This window comes from Polypterus senegalus, chromosome 5 (assembly GCF_016835505.1).
Source record: "Polypterus senegalus isolate Bchr_013 chromosome 5, ASM1683550v1, whole genome shotgun sequence".
Taxonomy (NCBI): domain Eukaryota; kingdom Metazoa; phylum Chordata; class Cladistia; order Polypteriformes; family Polypteridae; genus Polypterus; species Polypterus senegalus.
In genome coordinates, this window is record NC_053158.1 from 85,502,113 (window position 1) to 85,524,286 (window position 22,174).

General features: G+C 35.1%; 1 protein-coding gene across 5 annotated transcripts in view; it reads right to left on the minus strand.

Moving 5' to 3' along the window:
• LOC120530412 (cadherin-18) overlaps positions 1 to 22,174 on the minus strand; it is a 1,801,315-nt gene that overhangs the window by 1,111,443 nt on the left and 667,698 nt on the right. For all 5 annotated transcript variants that reach the window (XM_039754902.1, XM_039754900.1, XM_039754901.1 and 2 more), the window contains exon 4: positions 13,815 to 13,898. The gene's annotated coding sequence lies outside the window, so the exon portion shown is untranslated. The remainder of the gene's footprint in view (positions 1 to 13,814; positions 13,899 to 22,174) is intronic.

Here is a 22,174-nt window from a genome sequence, read left to right on the forward strand (position 1 = left end):
GTTGGCCTTCCAGCCACCATAAAACAAAAACTAACACTGTTCCATTCCATGTGAACTAGTGTGGTGCTGAGGTGTCACCCATTGCATGGCTGCACTTGGGTCTTAATCTGGGTTGATTTGTCATGTGCGGCAATCTGCTGTATCAGTGAGTGCTCCTAACCTCTCTCTCTCTCTCATTTCAAATTAAATGGCTACACTGAGGAGGTGACCCAACACTTTAACCCTTGTCTTCATTTTTAATCTATATTATACTAAAATTACTGAACATTGTTAGCAAATTAGAGAGTGAACAGTATGAAAATTGGTTAGCACACTAGTTAGAGCTGCTGCCATTTAGATTTAAAGTCATAGGTTTCAATGTAAATCAGTAACAGTGTGTTAGTTCCTTCTCTATAGGTCTTGCTTTCTTTTATGTTTGAAAGAAGATGGTATTTCCTTCTTCTATACCTGCTAATCATAACTTTAGCTTCATACTGTATATATAATATTGTCCATTTTTGGTAATTTACTGTATGTATATGTCTTTCAGACATTAATAATTCTGGTCCAATTGCTGTACTATAATGATACTTAGTATTCAGGAAGAAACTTGATGTCTGTGAATTGTTTTTTATCTCTTTAACTCTGCAAAGTGGATTGCCCTTCCATACAGCCTATGAGATCACACAGTCCCCTATCCTTCCCTCCAACAAAGATGGAGCTCCTTAACACACACATGCACACCCATTTACACACACACATACATTAGGAGCAACTAAACAGATTCAAAACTACTTAATCCAAGTAAAGGTCTATGCTGGTCTCAAAACATTGAGATCAAGGTAGGAATCCACTTCCAATGGTGATCAGGTTTACTGCCCACTAAAACACGCAGCAATGTAGGGCCAGTTTGGAGTTCCATATCAACATAGAGCACCTATGTTCTAAGATTGATAAAACTCATTTGTCCCCAGGAGAAAATGTGGCTTTTTACAGAAACTCTTTAAATAAGAGAGTGAGAGAGTGTAGACAGAGAGCAAGTGCTGACAGCGTGTTGCTGCACCCCCAAATAAATGTATAAATAGATTCATTAAACAATGCATCTACACATACACTATGGGTTGAACATACACCAGAATGAATAAAAATGAAGTAAATTTAAAAAGAAATAAGATTTCTGACATGGCTGTCACAGTCACAATGAGGCATTATGCTTGTGTATTGCTGTTGGTATAAAGCAGTGTTTGATACACTTCTGCTGAATAATTTGTTGGCTGAGAGTACTCAGTGTTAGGGTGTCAGTAAGAGGATGTGCAGCATTCTTTGTAATGGCACTCAGTTTTTGTTTTAATCCTGTCCTTCACTACGACCTCCAGGGGTCCACAGTGTTTCTTATAACTGAGCTTGCCCTTTTAATTAGCTTCTTGATTCAGTGGGCCTCTCTTGAAGTGATGTTACCAACCCTGCACAGGACAGTATAAAAAACTGCACTGGCTATCACAAAGTCATAGAAGATGTGGAGGATGTCACTTACCACATTAAAGGAACAAAGAGCCTGCTCTACCCTATCTTATGTAGTTCCTCTGTGTTCAAAAACCAGTACAACCTGCCATTAATGTAAACCATAAAGTTCCTGTAGGAGTGGACCACCTCTACATCCACTCCTTGAATAGTGACTGGACATAAAAGCTCTTTGGTGTGGTGAAAATCAATAACCAGTTCATTCGTTTTGCTGATGTTAAGATGCAGGCATTTCTCTTTACCCAAAACAGATAGTTCTTTACCTGACTTCTATACTCATCCCTGTTATCAATGCAGTTCATACATACAGAATCAACTGAGAATTTCTGCACATGTCAGAAAAGTGAAAAAAAAATACAAGGAAAGCCCATAGGTGTACAGTAACATTATAAAAGTGGCTAAAAATAATCTGGTTTTATGTTTAGAACATTTCAAAAGTGTTATTTTCTGATGTTAACACATACACCCACCATATATGACAGTTTACATGTTTTGGTGAACTTGAGAAAAGTCAAGTCCTGCGCTGAACTACAGTAAGATGAAAACAAAAGATTTTGTGTAAAGATATTTTAATGGGTGTTCCTCTGCAGCTTAGAAAAAGAATGGATACACTATATTTTATGAGGAGTTTTGCCTCCTGTTGACAGGCTTTGGCAAACATAACACTATACAAATTAGGGGGCCTTTTTGATTAGAAATTATTAATTGGAGTGTGGATTTGTGCATCCTTTCTAATAGGCTTATAACCCATTCAGAGACATTTCCCACTTTGTACCAGATGGTTCCAATGTATTGGAAAAATGCAGTTTCGGTAAAATCAGAGCCCAATTATACTTTATGCACATTTCAAGGATTTGTTTGTTACAGTGCATCTGCATAGATTTTTGGATGTGAACTGGACAAAAAAATGGGAACCTACTGTAGGTTTGGCAAATTCCCCACACTTAATGTGTGTGCACACTTTGATTTGGATATAATTTACATTATGCCAATGTTCTGACTCTGGATTATTTGTATCTAATTATTTATTTTATTTATTTAATTTTTTTTTATTAATTTTATTACAATCCATACAAAGCAATCAAGTTTTTACAAAAAGAAAAATTGAATTAAAAACAGATCGATCCCCACCCCTGAGAGACAGAGAACAAGCCAAACGGCGTTAAATTTAAGGCTTGTAAACATACCTAAATTAATAAATTCTCTGTGCTTCATGAACTTATTTTAAAATATTACTGATTAGATCCTGCCATGTTTTGAAAAAAGTCTGTACAGATCCTCTGAGTATTTGATTTTTTCCAACTTCAAATAATATAACATATCGGTTTCCCACTGACTTAAAAGAGGAGAGTTTGGGTTCTTCCAGTTTATCAGAATAAGTCTGCGTGCCAAAAGTGTAGTGAATGCAATCACAATTATTTTGTCTTTCTCCACTTTAAGCCCCTCTGGAAGAACCCCAAACACAGCTGTTAATGGGTTAGGAGGGATTGTGAGTCCAAGGCCCCTCTGGAAGAACCCCAAACACAGCTGTTAATGGGTTAGGAGGGATTGTGAGTCCAAGGCTGTCTGAGAGGTAATTAAAAATTTTTGTCCAGAATAATGTTAATTTGGTGCAGGCCCAGAACATGTGACCTAGTGAGGCTGGGACTTGGTTGCAACGTTCGCAGGTTGAATCATGCCCTGGAAACATTTTGGAGAGTTTTAGTCGAGACAGATGTGCTCGATATATAATTTAAGTTGTATAATTGTATGCTTTGCACATATGGAGCTCAAGTGAATTCTCTGCATTGCTACTTTCCACTCCTTTTCTAAAATATATCATTTGAGAGATCTTTTTCCAAGTGTCCTCTTGGATCTTTGAAAGGGAGGGATTGTAAAATGATTTTATATATTGTAGAAATTGAGCAATATTTTTTCAGCATGGATGAGGGTGCAAGATGAGGAAAATCTGGAAGGTTCTGTTTAAAAAATGTTTCTGATTTGAAGATAGTGAAAGAAATGTGTAGCTGGAATGTTAAATTTGGAATGTAATTGCTCATAGGATGCAAAGACATTGTCTATATAAAGATCTCTAAGCAAGTTAATTCCAAATTTTTTCCAGATATTAAAAACTGCATATGTTTGTGAAGGTTGAAAGAGGTGGTTCACTTGCAGAGGTGCCACAGATAGAAGCTTCTCCGTCTTAAAATGCTTTCTACATTGGTTCCAGGTTCTAAGTGAGTGGAGCACAATTGGGTTATTAGTATATTGCCGATAGTGTGTGTTTATTGGCGCACATAGCAAGGAATACAAAGAAGTACTGCAGGATTTTACTTCTATTGCCGTCCAAGCCTGTGTATGTTCTTCTATTTGTGTCCAGGTTCTAATCGCCTGTATATTTGCTGCCCAGTAATAAAACTGGAAGTTAGGTAGAGCCATGCCGCCTTCTGCCTTTTGTCTTTGTAGGGTCGCTCTTTTGATGCGTGGATGTTTTGAATTCCAAATAAATGAGGTTATTGTTGAATCTAATTGCCTAAAGAATGATTTATTAATGTATATTGGGATGTTTTGAAATAAAAAAGGAGCTTAGGGAGAATATTCATCTTAACAGTGTTAATTCTTCCAGCTAGTAATAAAGTCTTGTTTCATTTTTTCCATGCAGACGGAGAAATTTTGTTGATATAGAGCTTTATGTTTACTTGTAATGTTTACCCCTAGGTATTTAAACTGTTCTGCAATGATAAAAGGTAGGGTGTCTAATCTAATATTATATGCTTGAGAGTTCACTGGAAAGAGTACACTTTTATTCAGATTAATTCTGAGACCAGAGATCTTTTGAAATTCTGTGAGTGCTGCTAAGACAGCAGGCACAGAATTTTCTGGGTCTGATATATACAGTACCATGTCATCTGCATATAATGAGATTTTCTGTTCCAGTCCTTCTCTGCTAATCCCCTTTATCTGATCAGTATTTCGACAATGTATTGCCAGTGGTTCAATGGCAATTGCAAACAGCAGCGGTGACAAGGGGCATCCTTGTCTAGTACCACGTTCTAGTTTAAAGTAATCTGAGCAAATGTTGTTGATGCAAACTGAAGCTTCTGGGTTAGTATACATTAATTTAATCCATGCACAAATGTTTGGGCCAAACCCAAACTTCTCCAATGTAGTAAAAAGGTATTTCCATTCTATCATGTCGAATGCTTTATCTGCATCCAATGATAATAATATTTCTGGGGTGTTTGATTTAGTTGGTGAGTATATTACATTAAACAGGCGTCGAAGATTTGAAGATAAGTGTATTTGTATCTAATTATTAAACAAATTCTGAAACCTTTACGTACAATGCCACCAGAAAATTATAAGGGTCTACATTTGCAGAATAGGGTCCAAAGAAAGAGTCAAACTAATTAAACCTGGAAGATGAACCTGTATATTCCTAGACAAAGTAATATATTTGAGTTATAACACAATCATAATTGTACAGTGAGTCAATAAAAAATAAATGTCATGAATATGTTTCTGTAGTGTCCAAGAAACAAGTCTGCTTCTTAACAGGAACATCAATAAGACGATTAACAATACTGGGCTTTTACAGGAAGAAACTGACCATCTGGCAGGCAGCTTCAAGAGCCATATAAATAACATTTAAAATAAAATGCAATGACTTTCAGGTTCAGGATATGCACAGATAGGTGGCAACAAGCGACAAAGAGCAACTAAAATGGCATAATGCTGTTAACTAATTCTTCTGCTAATTTGCGTCACTTTAGTCTCCTTGGTCATTTTAATGTCCAGTATTCACTCAGGATTCTCCCCTAAAGATGACAATGGACATCTTCTGCAAGTCTCAGAAGTAATGCCATCCCTTATAAATGCAACTTAACCCAAATAGTATTTAAATGATTTATCATATTAAAAGCTTTCTATTTGCTTCTGACTTGTTAATGTGGTCAACCTACAGCAAAAGTAGTACTTTTGCATCTGTGACGCAAAATTCCAAGATTGTTTTTAATGTCATGGACAGTGTGTCATGGCACTCAATGTACTAGTCTTCACAACTGACAAATTAGGAACAATAAGATCTTAAAAGGGATACATTAATTAAAGCATCATTCATTTTTAAATGGGATCTTTGTAAGTGATCACAAATAAGTTTTACAAAAATGGAAAACGAGAAGTGCGTATACTGTATGTCACCAAACAATTAACAGAATCAACAGAAACTGTGTTTCCAATCAAACAGGCTTGGATAGCAAAGTCCATTTCTTCCTGTCAATATTAGTGTTAATTTAATATTGTACTATTGATAAAGTATTCACCATCACAAAACACTACATAAAATAAACAATAGCACAATAAATAAGGTTGTAAAGCATCTGCAAATTATATTTTAAGTATAAAAGAGATAAAACTAATCAAATATGCTACTTACTTGTTTTTGTTTGTTTGCAAACCATGTGGTGCTGCCACCAAGGTGAGAAATATGTTATGATATTTCTTATACTAACCTTAAATTTGTGTTCATAAATGGCTAAACACTTATTAAGTACCATCCTCAGGGTATGCCTGTGGTGGAAACTAAACAAATTATTATTATTATGACATAACATTAAAGACCATTGCTCAGAACACTGGATCCACTTGCACCACTCTTAGACTAGAATTGTAATAGAATGAATAACTTATCTGATTGCTACTGGTATCAGAATCTAATTCACAAAAAGCAGTAGTAAACCTTATTGCTGTGCAGCAGTGAGAGCTTAGGCTTTTATAAGTTTGACACTGCCTGACACTGTAAGGGAAAAAATGGCTCCTTGTTATAGTAAATCATCCAATGAGCTTCTAATCTGTCCTTTTTGTTGAATGTATTGTTTCTTGTGTCAAGGACTAATACTTAAATCCATCATATCTGGAAGGACAAGTTCAAAATCAATGAATACTTAAGAGCAGAAGAGGATTGTACTTGTCATAGGCCAGATTTCTTGCTGGATATTTTTTGGATATTCCGAGAGTACTGAGTAGGAACTGGTGTAGTATTTGAAATTGAACTAATATATCTTTTGAGTAGAAAATTGCTCTATAAGAAGCAAGTCTCACATTGCATCTTAGATATTACTGTAGGTCTGCCAATCTGCATAGACAGACAGACAGACAGACAGGAAGACAGATAGATAGATAGATAGATAGATAGATAGATAGATAGATAGATAGATAGATAGATAGATAGATAGATAGATAGATAGATAGATAGATAGATTCTCTGACTCATCACAATGTACAACATAAACAATAACCATTAGGCGCTACATGATAGAGCTGTGTGAAGTTTGGAATGGCACTCCTTAAAAGTTTGCTACAGAGGATGAGAAAATACAGAAACCAGTTCTTTCAGGAGATAACAGTTCATTAGGCAATTTATAAGATCTCAAATCCAGAAAAACGTACTCTTCTTTCATGAAGAAAGTGCAAACACAAACCACATGAATCAAGAGGTCTCAGAGGCTCTCTTGATAGTCTAAACAGAGAAGTAGCAAAAAGGAAGCTACCATTTAGCACTATCCCCATCTCCTCTGGTCATAGCTATTCCACACCTTAATCACATTGCGTCACATTGCTTGGTCACTTTTCTATCAGTTTCACATAATTATTGTTCACCTATTCTTTCTTTGAAGCTAAATCAAAAATATCTTTTTAACTCTACTCTCTGTGAATTATATAGAGTAATGCACACTTTTTTCAAATTCATTTGAGTTCTACTCTTTCGGGGGATTCAGAGCATCTGTTAACAACAGCTGCAAGTCATAACCAAATTCTTGAAGCAATTCTAGTCCAGTCAGGAAAGTGTTTATCGATCAAATTATCTATGATTGTTTGTCTTAAAGAAAAAAACATTTACAAGAAAAATAAATTACTGATTTTCAGATGCTTCCTGAGTGACTGGCTGATAAAGTTATGTAATATTTATAATGTTTTGTTTTATTCTCTTTATTTGTATTTATTACTTATATTTCTTGTAAGTTAGTAAATATCACGTTCATGCAAAACTTACACCTCACAGATCCCTTTCATTAAGTTTTGTGACTCCCTGTGGTATACAGTACTTCTGAGAAAGTAAATCCATCTTGAAAAGTATATTACAGTCATAATGATTACTAATTATAAGAGTATATATGTAACTACATTGCATGGTGTTAACAAGATCTGGTGAATGCAAGTTTAAAAATTAGCACAATAGAAATTACAGTTTTTCTTACCCAGCTATGTCACAAGTCCATCATACCAATTTGATGCGGTTGTCAGGTGGTGCCTATTGCTCCGCCCCTAGTGCTACTTTCCTGGCCCATCCTTTTAGCATCTGTTGCTATGCCCTGTTAATCATGCTGTAGTCAGGAGAGGCATTACAAATACGATAGCCTAACTGGAGACTCTTTGCTGTAACATCAAGTGCACCCAAAGGTGTGTTCTTGTTTCTGATATGTTTTTAAAGTTTTTTTAAATACATGTCATTTTCTAACCTAAATCCAGAACATGGCACCAAGTGTCCTTCTCTTCAGAATGTATTAAACACTCACTGCTGGAGCCTGTCCCAGCTAACATAGGGTGCAAGGCAGTAACAAACCCTAGACAGGGTATCAGTTCATCACAGGGCAAACACACTCACCCACACTCACACACACACTAGAGCCAAATCAGTGTTACCAATTCACCTAAACTTCTTGTCTTTGGACAGTGGTGGGAAACTGGAGCACTTGGGGTAAACCCGTGCAGATATGAGAATGCAAACTCCACGCAGGAAGGTCCTGCAATTTGAACCTTGGTCTCCTTACTGCAAGGCAGCTGAACTACCACATTTGTCATTGTGCTGACCACTCTGCCACCTTGCTGCCTGTTTTTGAATACATTTGCCTGTGATTTCTTACCGTGTGTTCTGATATCCTGCCTACCTATCTGATTACTGTTTCAGTATTATGTATAATATAACAATGGTTACATTTCATCATGCTCAATTTGACCTAGACTCACTCAGATATGCACAAATAATTTGGTCAACCATATTTTACAGTGTAAGGCAGTGTACAGGCCTGCTCTTTCCTGCAGAATAGCTGATGTTGAGAGGCCTTACCCTTGTAAGTGCATTAAGAAATACATTTGTTCTATTGAATTAATAGAGTGTACAGTTATGGAAATGTAACCTTTTTACTGAAAAGATTTTTTTTTCTGTAATTCCAAAGTGTGACTAATACTAATACAATTAATAAAGATATAGTTGCTCTTTTAAAACTGCATTTGCTCCACAAAACTGTCAAAATAAACAACAATGATATAAGAAAATAACTGACTAATAATGTAGAATGTACAACTCAGTCTGCCTGATTCATTCATTTTGAATTAAGATTTACTTGAAAATAAGATCACTGGTCCAGAAATATTCCCAAACTGAACTAAGCAATGGTATTTTAAAAATAAATAGCAGGCAAAACAGAACTATCGTGTGTAAAATCATAATCAATTAATCTTCTAAAATCAAAACAGCAATTAGTTCAATTGCAGTATTCACTTATGCAGTATTTCCTTTCGAATGATTTCAAAGATCTATTCATAAAATATCCCTTTATTACAGTTTGAAAATACAGCAGAAGCTCAGACTGGCAACATTTTTGAAAGACAGGCATCTTAATGTTTATAATGGATGGATGATGTTTAGGATGATGTGTAAGATACTGATAGATATATTTTGTCAATGTCATTCAAAATGCTGTTTGCCTTTGTATTTCATTAATAAATCAAAATCACCCAAATTCAGAGCACAGTTCTTTTGCATGTCCATCATTGCTCCATCTCTGCTTAGGCAGTGCAACCTGTCAGTAGCCCAACAGCCCTTAGATAAACAGTCAGGTAATATTTGTGTGAGGAAGTCTCAAAGCAAGTGTCATTGTATGTATAATTTGTCACAGTGAGAAATGAAGGACGTAATATTTAGTAAATGTTTCCATGAAGGCAATGTATAATGTATTAATAATATAATCTATTCCCTTTCCTAGGAATATGCCTGAAATAAATGAATTTGCAAGCAGCACACTTATACATACTTGAAGAAAAGGGGGACAATTTGTTTGTTAATGATTTGTCTGTGCATATCCCAAAAATTAATTACATTTTGATACTATACTAATTGGTAGTTTGTTAATGAGTAAGTTAAGCATTTCTAGAAGGGCAAATATTTAACATTTGACAAATCCATGTATCTTTCCCTCCACTCTCAATTAAATTTGTTATTGCAAGCAAAATTACTCTGAAATGACATATGTCCGTTCAGTGATTATTATCATAGCCAGATTTACTATCGGGGTGACTTGGGTGCATTTCTCGGTGACTGCCCGGAAAGTATAATAATTTAAAACAAAAAACACCTAACATATAGAAAAGTCCACATTCTCATCTACAGTATGGGCACACATAGCAATCAGTTATCCAACACACTTCTACCCCACTTACAATTATAAACCTATATCCAAAAAGATCTGAATAGAACATTTATAAAGGAAAAATATGAGTCCTTGTTGGTTCATATTGTAAGGGGTAAGATGCCTCAAAGGTCAATTTTATGACATTGTTCATTTGATATGTTATGGTGCCAAAAAATAGAAAATGTTAAAATGGATAATAATTAAAAATGAGTGCCCACTGGTGCAGCAAAAAGAAAAGTAAAAAAAGAGAGCAAAGCAGAAGATGATGTTGACTGACCTTACAGATAGCAAGAAAAAGGTTAACATCACCACTCCTAGCAGCTTTAGCAATAAGATGCAGTCTGGTTCTGCAGAGTTCCATAACATTAACACAGATGTAAACAACATATCTAGAAGATACCAAGGCTGCTGAAGAAGATAAGACGCACTAAACATGCAAACGAAGTATTCCCTATATGGTCTTTTATTTTATCTGGTGCAAATGTGCAAACCAAAATTGCTCAGCTGTAAAGTACTTTTTGATACAAGGTGGCACAAGCCATTTAAAAATGTTAAACTGATGTTCATTAACTGTGCTTTCAGAAGTTGATTTCCTGTAGATGTGATGTTACATTCATCATTCATAGTAATACACTAATAAAACCAAAAACCTGAAATAAAGTTTTGTATTTTTATTTTCTATATCAGTCCATGTACTTGACTTATTATTAACATATATGCTCATGATGTCCGAGTACATGCATGTCCCAAGGGGGAGTGACAATCTTCTTTTGAACTTTGATCCCCCGGATATTCTTTCCCACAGAATAAGACAAGGGAGGTCAATCAAGAAGAATGACATTCCTCACTTTTGACAGAGAATTGGTAGTTTGGGATAAATGATTGAAGCCTGCTGGTTTATGGTTATAAAATCAATGACCACTATCTGTGGACATTGCTGGTACTGTCATAGCACTCTGAATCCAGAATAAAGACAAAGAGGTTGAGATTTACAAAAGGAAACATTTATTATAGAAAATAAATGCAAAGTAGTAGCACAAAAAATTGAAAATTAAATGTGAAGAAACTGTATTGCTGCAGTAACTCTCTATGTTCTGAGGTCCTAATCCCTGTTTACCTGATGGAGTTTGTCCAACTCAAAGTCATGACTTCACCTCCTCTTCCTTTCTATTTATTTCTTCATTTCCCTCAACCCTGGGCTATTTTCCTGGTATAATATGAGGGTTTAACCCAGATTCACCTCCTGACTCTATAGTGAATGAACCTCGGGTAGCGTGGTAACATTAAATCCCAACCCACCGTCATTTACAACTATACTCTGGAAACACTCCTGTGGCTAAGTATGTCTCTACTTTTTCTTCAGAATCACCAGTGAAGCATTCTCTCCAGTAGAGTCTGTTTTCTTACACTCCTGAGAATTCTGTTGCTCTTAAAAGGCCAAATCTGTATGTTATTTAAAACAGTCACACAGCCCAACTTTCTGTCACGGAGCATGTGTTACCAGATAGCAAGCTCGAGTATCTATGTCCTGCCTCATATCTGTCGTCACCTTTAAAATGGCAGCATCATCTCTCTTTCTATTGTTTGGGACAAGTTTTTATGAAAAGTTGCAATCTCCTTATTAAGTCTAACTTTCTCAACTGGACACGGGTCAGACATTCCTATAAATAGCAGGAATTCCTACTCCCTAGCATCCTGGAAAGTACTTTGTACTGCTACCTAGATTCACTTCACTTCATTCACTAGCACACACAGGCTATACAGGACCCTAGTAGGGCATGAAATGGGTATGCTTATCACAAAATTACATAAGTAAAATTTGGGAAATTAAAGAAAATTTCACAACTCTATTTTGTTAGTGGAAAAAATATTTTTGTATGTCAGTGCCATTAATACTCAAGGTCTAGAATCAGTACGCTGTACAGGATGCAGACGTTGTTCCCTGATTTAATTGCATGGTTATTCCTCCTCCATCCTACAATGAGTATGGTGGAATTTACATCCTGTTTTTCACCCCAGTTCCTCATTTATACAATACTGCCATTACCAATTTCAAATTTCACTGTCATTACTCCTATAGGCTGATAAAGAATCCACTCAGTATAAAATAAAATAAAACTTCTGGTTTTTAAGTCAAAGCTACCAAAATTAATAATTAAATAATTCTAAAGAAATGTCTGAGCAGGACATATTGTGTATTAAAGGACTAGGATCCTAAAGTAACACCAGTTATTTGACACCTGACCATAGCAATATGTTTCCATTGCTTGAACAGGTCTCTTCATACAAAAATGAGAGAACAAACATTAAGCTTATTTTTAAATTGTCATGAATGTGGTCATTCAGTTGAGCTTACAGTAATAAGATTTAGGAGAACACAGAAAAGGATTACTCATTGCAAGGTCTATTAGGGTAACATGCCATTCTGTTTCCACCCCAGTCAGGAAGTCTCTGACCCAGGTTAAAATCAGTAACTGAGTGGACTACACCTTCCTGCACTCTCACATACCTACCCTTATGATAGGACATCCAACTCATTTTCATTTTGAAAGCATCTAAACAGACCTTTGCTAGAATCATTGTCGAGAGTGCGCTCACACACCTGAACCAAAACCATGTCCATAATATAAAGTTTTTTTTCTCACTGGGACTCCTTTTCAGGTTTCTTGTTTTGTTTTCATATTGTCATGATCAACACTTCAACTAAATGTTAATCTTTACAATGTAAAAAGTAAAACAAATATTATTGTATTTTCACACAATTTTACAAGAACAGAGTATGTTACAATTGTTTGCATTTGGGGAAAACATATAGTGTGTTAAGTGAAATGTTCAGGATCACACAGTAAGTTGAAAACATAATTGAACCTTTTAACAGTTTAAGCTACCCCACTTGCCTATATGTAAACAATTTATTATTAAGCTATTAAGAACCAACTTGGGCCTCTACAAAATGGTACTTTTCTGGCATTATTATATAGAATTAGTGGGAAGATTATTAGGAAACCTTGACACCAGGTTATCTATCCAATTATCTAATCAGCCAATCGTGCAGCAATAGCAAAACGATCTCTGTGTTCTTCAGAGGCCTTCCTGGTCACCGGATCCGCACCTAATAGAACAATTTTTGGGATGTGATAGAATGGGAGATCTGCAGCATGAATGTACAGCTGACAAATCTGCAGAAAGTGCATAATGCAATCTTGTCAATACAGACCAGAATATCAAGGATCTTGTGGAATCCATACCGCAAAGAAATGTGGCTGCTTTGAGAGCAAAAGGTGGTCATACTCAGTATTAGTATAGTGTTCCTAACAATTTGCTCAGTGAGTGTATATAATTTAAGAAAAACATTTTTGGAGTTTCTAAAGGTATATCAAAATTGGACATTTCTATAAGAATTCTTGACTTTTAATAGTAAAATAAATTGTGAAAAATAAGTTGGATAATCATTTTCTATATTTCAAAACAATTTGTCATGAAAAAAAAAATTAATCAAAATATGAGATTTTCATTATGACTACAAGATTCAGCTTCCCTTTGAGATAACAAGATGCATATTTAAAACACAAAGGAGCATTCAATTGCTTTAAAAAGTGTTGATAGTTAGCTGCCACCTCAGAGGTAAAACTAATTTTCCTAGTCAATCACCTACAAGGTTAATGTAGTTCAAAATTCATGACCTTTCCACAGTAGCTCAGTTTAACCTTATAATATCTGTCCATCAAAAGTCGGAATATTTTTTCTGCATCATTGACTTTCCGATGTTCTTGACTTTCTCATTCTGTCTGTCAAAACTAAATTGTCCAGAGTAATACAAATGTTTGGATTAAAGAAAATGGAAAAATAAATATAATAGCATACCTGAATTTCCTGGGTTTGTTTCTAATCCAAGAAATATTCGGCTAAACGTGGCAGTAGGGTTTTCTGACAGGGCAGCTTAGTCTTCTGAAAAAAAAAATGAAGAAATATAATTGTAGACAAATACGAAAACTCAGTGATTTCCAGCTGGGTCAAATATATATGATTTTGTTTTACATTAAAGCAACCTTTATGTTTCCAAAGCTGACTAATTACAGCATTTGCTGGTAACTGATTTGAAATTACTTGTTTAGCTTTCTGGTTTAAACTCACTTTATTTTACACAGTGCATTTCATAGAAGAAATGTTCAAAGTGTACACTCAGATTCACAAACAAAACTACAATGGAATATATATATATATATATATATATATATATATATATATATATATATATATATATATATATATATATATATATATATATATATATATATATATATATATATACAGGTATATATATATATATAAATGTGTGTGTGTGTGTGTGCGTGTGTGTGTATGTGTGTTTAGTGTAAATACTTTTCAATAGTCTTACGCTAAATATAAATGGGAAGTAAGGGAGCAAATTAAGATCAACATAAAACCAGTTTATTCATTAGTCCAGTAAAAGTGGACTCCTGTATTTTCGTATCCATATTTCTTATTTATTCACTATTTGTCAAACATAGAATTCCAGAAGTAGAATTCCAGAAAATAATAACAAAATGATAATTATGATTAGTAGAACTCAGCTACTAAAAATCAATCTAACTGCAGCTGGAACTTTAAACATCAAAAGATGTCAGCCTAAGAATGCAGGTACAGTAGATATGTAAAAGATAAAGTTTTATTTTTTTCTCAATTGCATTCAACACCATCAACATAAATTTCTATTAATATTTACCTTAAGATGGTCAGTAGGATTATATTTTCAAAAAAGTGAAATAAGTGAATATATTGGAAGTGCCTGGGAGTGCTGCAGAATGAAAACTGATTTAAAGACTTTACTAAAAAGGATGCATTGGAAAGGTGCCAGTGGAAATCATCTAAATAGTAATATATTGTACTGATCAGCTTTAACTGAAAGTAAATAAATTTTAGCAGCTATAGATAAGTATAGATGAGTAAAATGTAATAAGTACAAAAATTATAGTTCTTTAATAGCATTTTAGATTTCTTTACTGACTTGTGTGGTTCCTCATAGAACTATTACTTGACCAAGCACCATTTCATTCCGGGAAGGGTTCTTTGCATATAAAGTTGGTTCTTTGTTCTTTGAAAAACTTCCTATGAAATAGAAAAAAGCTGAAATCTTTAAAACCTGAACCTTATTATATTGTAACAACTGGTAGTTGAGTTATTAAACTTCCCGGAGCTGAACTTTGCTACTAACTTCCCCTAAGCTATTTGCTAGCGGGGTGCTAGCACCTACACGCAGCTGTACCTAGATAATTAAGTAGGCGAACACTCATGTCCCATACACCGCACGACCCTGAGTGTCTCTGTAAATAATTGCATAGATGGAATATCTAGCAAGACACAGCTCTGTCCTTTTTTTACCTCTTTAATAGAGCAGAGAGTCAAAAACAAAGCTTAATACATGCAAGGCCATAGCCAAAGTCATTCATCAACACATCTTTCTCCATAATGGTAACTGTTACACTTTTATATAACTGGGCTGCAAATGAACCAAACTAACTTGAAAATAAACACATATAACATCTCTAATGCAAAAGAAATCAACTGCCTTACTTAAATAACACAAAAAGTAAACTCTAAAGAAATACCCATAATGCACCATGCTGTTAGCGCTGACTGACGGGTTATTACAATAGTGGGTGAACTTTTAAAAACATGAGTCATTATTTTTTCAGATATCTTATACCATCTACTCATGGTTATTTATTGTATGGAGCCTGCTTTTTAATGAAGGTTTCTTTCTGGAACCTTCATATGAATGGTTCCTCTGTTATGTGTATATATGGCTCTGAAGAACCACTCTGATACCTTTACTTTTAAGAGTGTATCTACTATTAAATATAGTAAAAAGTGGTTTAATTAAAATTCCACATAGCTGAAAAATATTTTTGAAGTGTCCTCTGTACAAAACATAATTTTAATTTGTGAACTAATCCTTGAAAACATGACGTTTTACATGGCACAGAATATTTCATGGTACTTGTGGAAATTCAATTGATTTTAATTGCCCATCAATTTATATTCCATTTTGTCATAAATATATATATATATATATATATATATAACTCACAATCTCATAACTAGAAGCATAAGAATGTCTAATAAATTTGATCAACAAAGAATGGATAAATCATGGAGACATTAATAAAGAAAACAAGAGACAATCTATTTTTGGCAGAGTCGAAAAAAACAGAGTCGTCCCATGTCAATTAATGACAGAAAGATGACTTAACTTTCAAAACTGAGGCCATTTGACTTTTGAAAACATGTCTGTTGTTGGAACCTTTCATTTAAAAATGTTGCCTTTGTTGTGGTTTCCTTGAAAGAAGAAACTCCCTGACCTTTGTTACTGGACTGCCATTTAAAAGTCATTTCACCAGGCAGTTAACAAGGTAAACTAGTGGTCTTGCACAGTGTAGGCTGAAGACTTTGCTTTGATTAACTACATAATAATAATATTCTTTAACACAGATAGTAAATCATGTAAATTCTAGGTACTTTATAAAATTAAATATTTTTAAGCAAACCAAGCTGAATTTCAACTAATCAACAATGTGTCTTCCTTTTATTATAGATGATGGTAGATGCACATATTTATCTTTCATTCATCTTACAAATAAGAATACTTCATCTTCCGCTCAAATATTTTCTTATCCTTTATTTCTTAATGAACACACAATTTACCACATAAAAATGCATTCATCCTTTTTGTCCTCAGCCTCTTTATTCTGAGTGGGGTGTAGCTTAATGACAGGCCCAGATATTGAAGGCTCTCACAAAAATGCACGCAATTGAGCACTTAACCACTTCCAATCAGACTACTTCTAAACAACTTGTGCATTTGAGAGCTGGCATCTTCACATGATGGAGAATAAACTGCAGGCTTAAAATGAAGGATTTGACGCTGTAGGGGCCCCTGCTGCTCTGAGTGAGTTCAATCAACTGAAATGTGACAAAACAGTTTTTTCAGTAATGTGTGTTGGGATAATGTTGTGATTAGGAGCTTTTTTGTTAATTTGCTGCATTTAATCTATTCATATAGTTTTTGATATACTGTGTTGTTTTTTTATTTTGTAGGTAGGTGTGTGACCATATTAAATTATTTTAAGATACTATACACATAATTAATATGGATATCAATGAATGCAAAAAGATTACCTTTGGTTCTGTCAGATGTTCTAAAGGCATGCTTATATTTTCAGCTGACAAGACGACTGCTTTGCCATAAAAGCATAAGAATTTTGACAGACACGGGGAGACTGCTTAGTGCTTTAAACATATTTGCACTGTGTCATAAGAAAAAGTAAAAACATATATAGACTACAGAAAGCTGTCCTGGTTTTAGCATTAGCCAAAGGTAAAGTCTAACATTTTCTTTTGTTAATTCTATTTCAGTGTTTCTGTGCTTGCTGAACGGAAGATATGCCATATCCATTGGAACAGTGTATTTACTGTATGTCTGAACAGGCTACTTCAGTTGAATGATTCTTGAGACAATATTCCTGCAAAACGCACAATTCTGCAAATGATGAAAAAGTGGAATAAATGCTGAAACCAAGAATCCACTCCATCAGTACCCTGAGGTTGACATATCGTATAGAAAAAAAAACACTGGTAAGTTTGCATTGCAGTGCTGGAAAAAGTCTAGAGAAGAGTGACTAAGCTGAAAAAAGGGCTACAGGGTATGAATTATAAAGAAAGATTAAAAGAGCAGAACCTTTCCAGTTTAAGCAAAAGAAGATTAAGAGGTGACATGACTGAATTGTATAAAATTATGAGGGAATTACTACATTGGATAGAGAACTGCTATTTTAAAATGAGTTCATCAAGAATACAGGAACATTGTTTGAAACTTGTTAAAGGTAAATTTTGCACAAATATTAGGAACTTTTTCTTTTCACAGAAAACCATAAACACATGGAATAAGCTACCAGGTAGAGTGGTAGGCAGTAGATCTTTAGGGAACTTTCAAAACTAGACTTGATGATATTTTTTGAAAAATTAAGTGAATAGGAACCTCAGGCTTTTTTGGGCCAAATGGCCTGTTCTCGTCTAAATTGTTCTAAGAAATTGACATCAGATGGGCTGAGGTCCGTTTTCATAAATATTGAACTTTGCAAGTAGACCATTTTCAGCACCGCCTTTAAAATGGTCAGGAACATTCTTTAATAACATACTATAATAATAATTAAACAACAAAAGTAATTTCATCCATCCATTATCCAACCCAGGGCGGCACGGTGGCGCAGTGGTAGCACTGCTGCCTCGCAGTTAGGAGACCCGGGTTCGCTTCCTGGGTCCTCCCTGCGTGGAGTTTGCATGTTCTCCCTGTGTCTGCGTGGGTTTCCTCCGGGAGCTCCGGTTTCCTCCCACAATCCAAAGACATGCAGGTTAGGTGGATTGGCGGTTCTAAATTGGCCCTAGTGTGTGGGTGTGTTTGTGTGTGTCCTGTGGTGGGTTGGCACCCTGCCCAGGATTGGTTCCTGCCTTGTGCCCTGTGTTGGCTGGGATTGGCTCCAGCAGACCCCCGTGACCCTGTATTCGGATTCAGTGGGTTGGAAAATGGATGGATGGATTATCCAACCCACTATATTCTAACTACAGGGTCATGGGGGTCTGCTGGAGCCAATCCCAGCCAACACAGGGTGCAAGGCAGGAAAGAAACCCCAGGTGGGGCACCAGCCCACTGCAGGGTGCACACACACACACCTAGCACACACTAGGGACAATTTAGAATCGCCAATGCACCTAATCTGCATATCTTTGGACTGTGGGAGGAAACACAAAAGTCATTTCAAATTAAAAAAAAAAATCTAAACAAAAAAGAGTGTTATTCTTAACTCTTAATGACAGTGATAGTAAGATTAAACACTACTTTTTCATGTGCCACCATGTAGTTAGCTATTAGCCAAGCTGTCCTAATATCAGAATCAGAATCATTTATTGACCAAGCATGCTGCCATACAAGGAATTTGATCTGACCCTGTTTTTTTATGATTCACCATATACAGTTACATGACATATGACTTACATATTATTGATCAGGACATACCTGAAATAAATACAAGATACAGAATGCAAATATATCTTGTACAGTGTTTTAAAAGGTATTGTTTCTGCTTCAACCATATGACTTAGTAGACTGCGCCAAGTACCCATGACCCTTTCTGTGAGGGAAAACTTTGAAACATGCCATCCTTTAATTTTCACTCATGTCTTCAAGTTTAACATTGATGGTTTAATTAAAAGAAATCTGCATTTAATTACTAATTAATTACTAATACTCCTCTTAATTATTTTCAAGATGAGTATTAGAAGCAGTTTTTCTCTTTTAATCAATGACTAACTTAAAGTACTGTGTTCTTTTATTCTTATACTTTATGTACTTAGTTACACTATTTTTATGCTAAGCATGCAAACATAATTATTCATTGTAAGGACAGTGGAATTATTTTATTTGTAATATTACAGATATTACAGATCAGGGATGGATCCCAAATCTATGAACCCCCTCCTGAATCCGTGCCACCAGCTAGAACCAGCCTGAAGATATGCCAAATTAATGTTTTTTTTTTTAACTGAAACCTAATGTTATATTTGCATTTGTAGGAAATCAGTAACAATCAATAAAATTGTTATTCTAGCTGACTGGATAGCTTACTCTAGATAACTTACTGAACAATAATTTGTGTTGAGATTAGCAAGGGCTGGCAAGTGAGGAAAAACACAATGCATCAGTCAGTCAGTAGTAAAATACAAACACAGGATACCCATGGCAACATGCTCCACTGTAACATGAATTGAGAAATAACACGGTCATAGTTTGGCTGTCTTCCTTATCCTGGTACAATCAAGAAATCACAGTCACTAGTTTGTTTGAACTGAGACTATTCTTGCTAAAGCTGAACAAATGATGTGCCACTGGATTTTGCCAACACTCACAATATGCACTCTGTAGTTAGCAGTGAGGTGTACCAAACAAATTATATAAAGCTGCAAACAATAACATTATTGTCATCAGTATTATCTTTGTTTAATATCCTATCTCATCCACTAAATATACAGTTCAATTTCTTGTCTCCATGAAAATTCAATAAAGATATCATCAAAATTCAAAGTTAATAATCAGTTATTAGTCAAACTTATTAGTCAGTCCACTCTCTAGAGCCGTTACTGAGTGACTTCAAACATCTAGTTGGTTTATTTTTCATGAGAACCCCCTGACCTTTGGGTCCTGGATCTTGGCCCTACATGTCTTTATAGGGATCCATGTATGCTACAAACAAAGCCTTTAATAATAGACATTTTCACTTAGATCCCCTACTTATAAAGAATACAATATGCACAATACAAAAATAAAATAACACAGGGAAATCAAAATACTGTACAATTACAAAAGACACCCATTGAGGTCAACTGCCAATGCACAACTTTAAAATGTATTTATAACAATGAATGCATTTGACCCATTAATTTTGGCATGAAAATACTTTTAAATGTAGAGACTGGTAAAATGAAAAATTAATGCTGAATGCAATCTTTGGAAACATTCTTAGCAGTCCGTTTGATGGCTTTACTCTTTTTTTTCTTCCTTTGCTGGATTTGTAATTGAAAGGTGAACGCACATGCAAAGCACTTTCATATCTTTTGAATTTCAGTAAATGTCATTGAAATTTCTCACTGAGGCATTAGTCAGACTTGACAGCTATGGGAGAGAGAACCTTTAATTTATTTTCATGGATCAAGGATGTGCTATGTGACCAAGGTTTAAACTATGTAGTGTTAATCAGTCAACCACTTGAAATAAAACTGCATTTTAAAAGATAAAAAGGTAGTTTATGGCTTGTTAACTTGGTTATCTGAGGGAAAAAGCTGCATAGTGTCTATGGTGCTTATATATGGAAAACTGCTGATAACAAATTGCAGTATGTATTCAGAAATACATAAATACAGCATATATTTTTAGCATTTAGTATATACATATATAAATTTTATAGTATATATTATTTAATGCCAAGCAGCCAAATATAATACCTTTTTAATATATGGAGTCACATTTGATATATTGAATTAATTTCTGAATACATTTATTCATATTTGAAATGTATAGCATATAGATAACACTTGGCCCTCACTATTTTATTCCTCATAAGGGCAAGTGCAAGTAATTAAGGAGATAACCTTCAATAACTTTACATTTAGAACTGATGTCTCATCTCATTTCATCACACCTTCTGAAACCACTTTTTCTGCAGCATCATTCATAATGGCACAGGTTTGTTTTCATTCTCTCCTCTACTACTGCCTCCATGGGGTCGAGAGTGTGGCCCATAACAGTGTCTGCCCTTTTAATTAGATTGTTGAAATATCAAAATCAAAAAAATAACTGCTTGCACTCCACTGGTGACCTGCTTTATATGTACTAGGTACCTGCTACTATGCAGAACCTACAGGTTGTACATATTTGCCCATCTACCTTTTGGCAGGTTTCACTCTTTGAAGGCACGAGGTATCCCTGTCATTGCAGTCTTGCTGGCACAAACACACACTTTGTCAACTCATGTGATTTCCTTCTGCTAAAACTACAAACCAGTTCTTGTCAGCTCTTCTGGATTCCTGCATCACTTTATCAACACTCATCTGACTCTCTCTTTAAAAGTCCCTGGACTGTCAGCAGCTTCTGCTGCCTCCTACAGCTTTGGACTGTTGTCACTCTCATGAAAGGATTCCCTAAAGGCTCGCAGCAAACTTTTTCATGACAGGACTCTCTCAAACTCCTTATGACAAGAAGCCTCTGCAGCTGCTTTTCCAAATGAACTCCTTGTAAAAAGAAGTTCCACTTCAAAAAAAATAACTTGTAACTGGCAACAAAATTCTTGACTGACTCCCAAGAAACCAAACTGTGACTCCCTTTCATACACCGTACTGTTCTCACACTGTCCTCTTGCTCACCATAACATCTATCAATGATGGAAAAACCTAGACCTAGTTGATATAAAATGTTTTCTTGCATTTATTAACCTTATTTATTACCTTTTACAGAATCAGTGGGATATATTAAGTGACATTTCTTTGTTGTTGGGTCAGAAGTTTAAGAAGTGTGAGCAGAGAACCTCAGAAATGTCACCTTGCTACAAAGTCAGCAGCAAAGTCTTATGTCCCACCATAGTCCTGTCACTGTG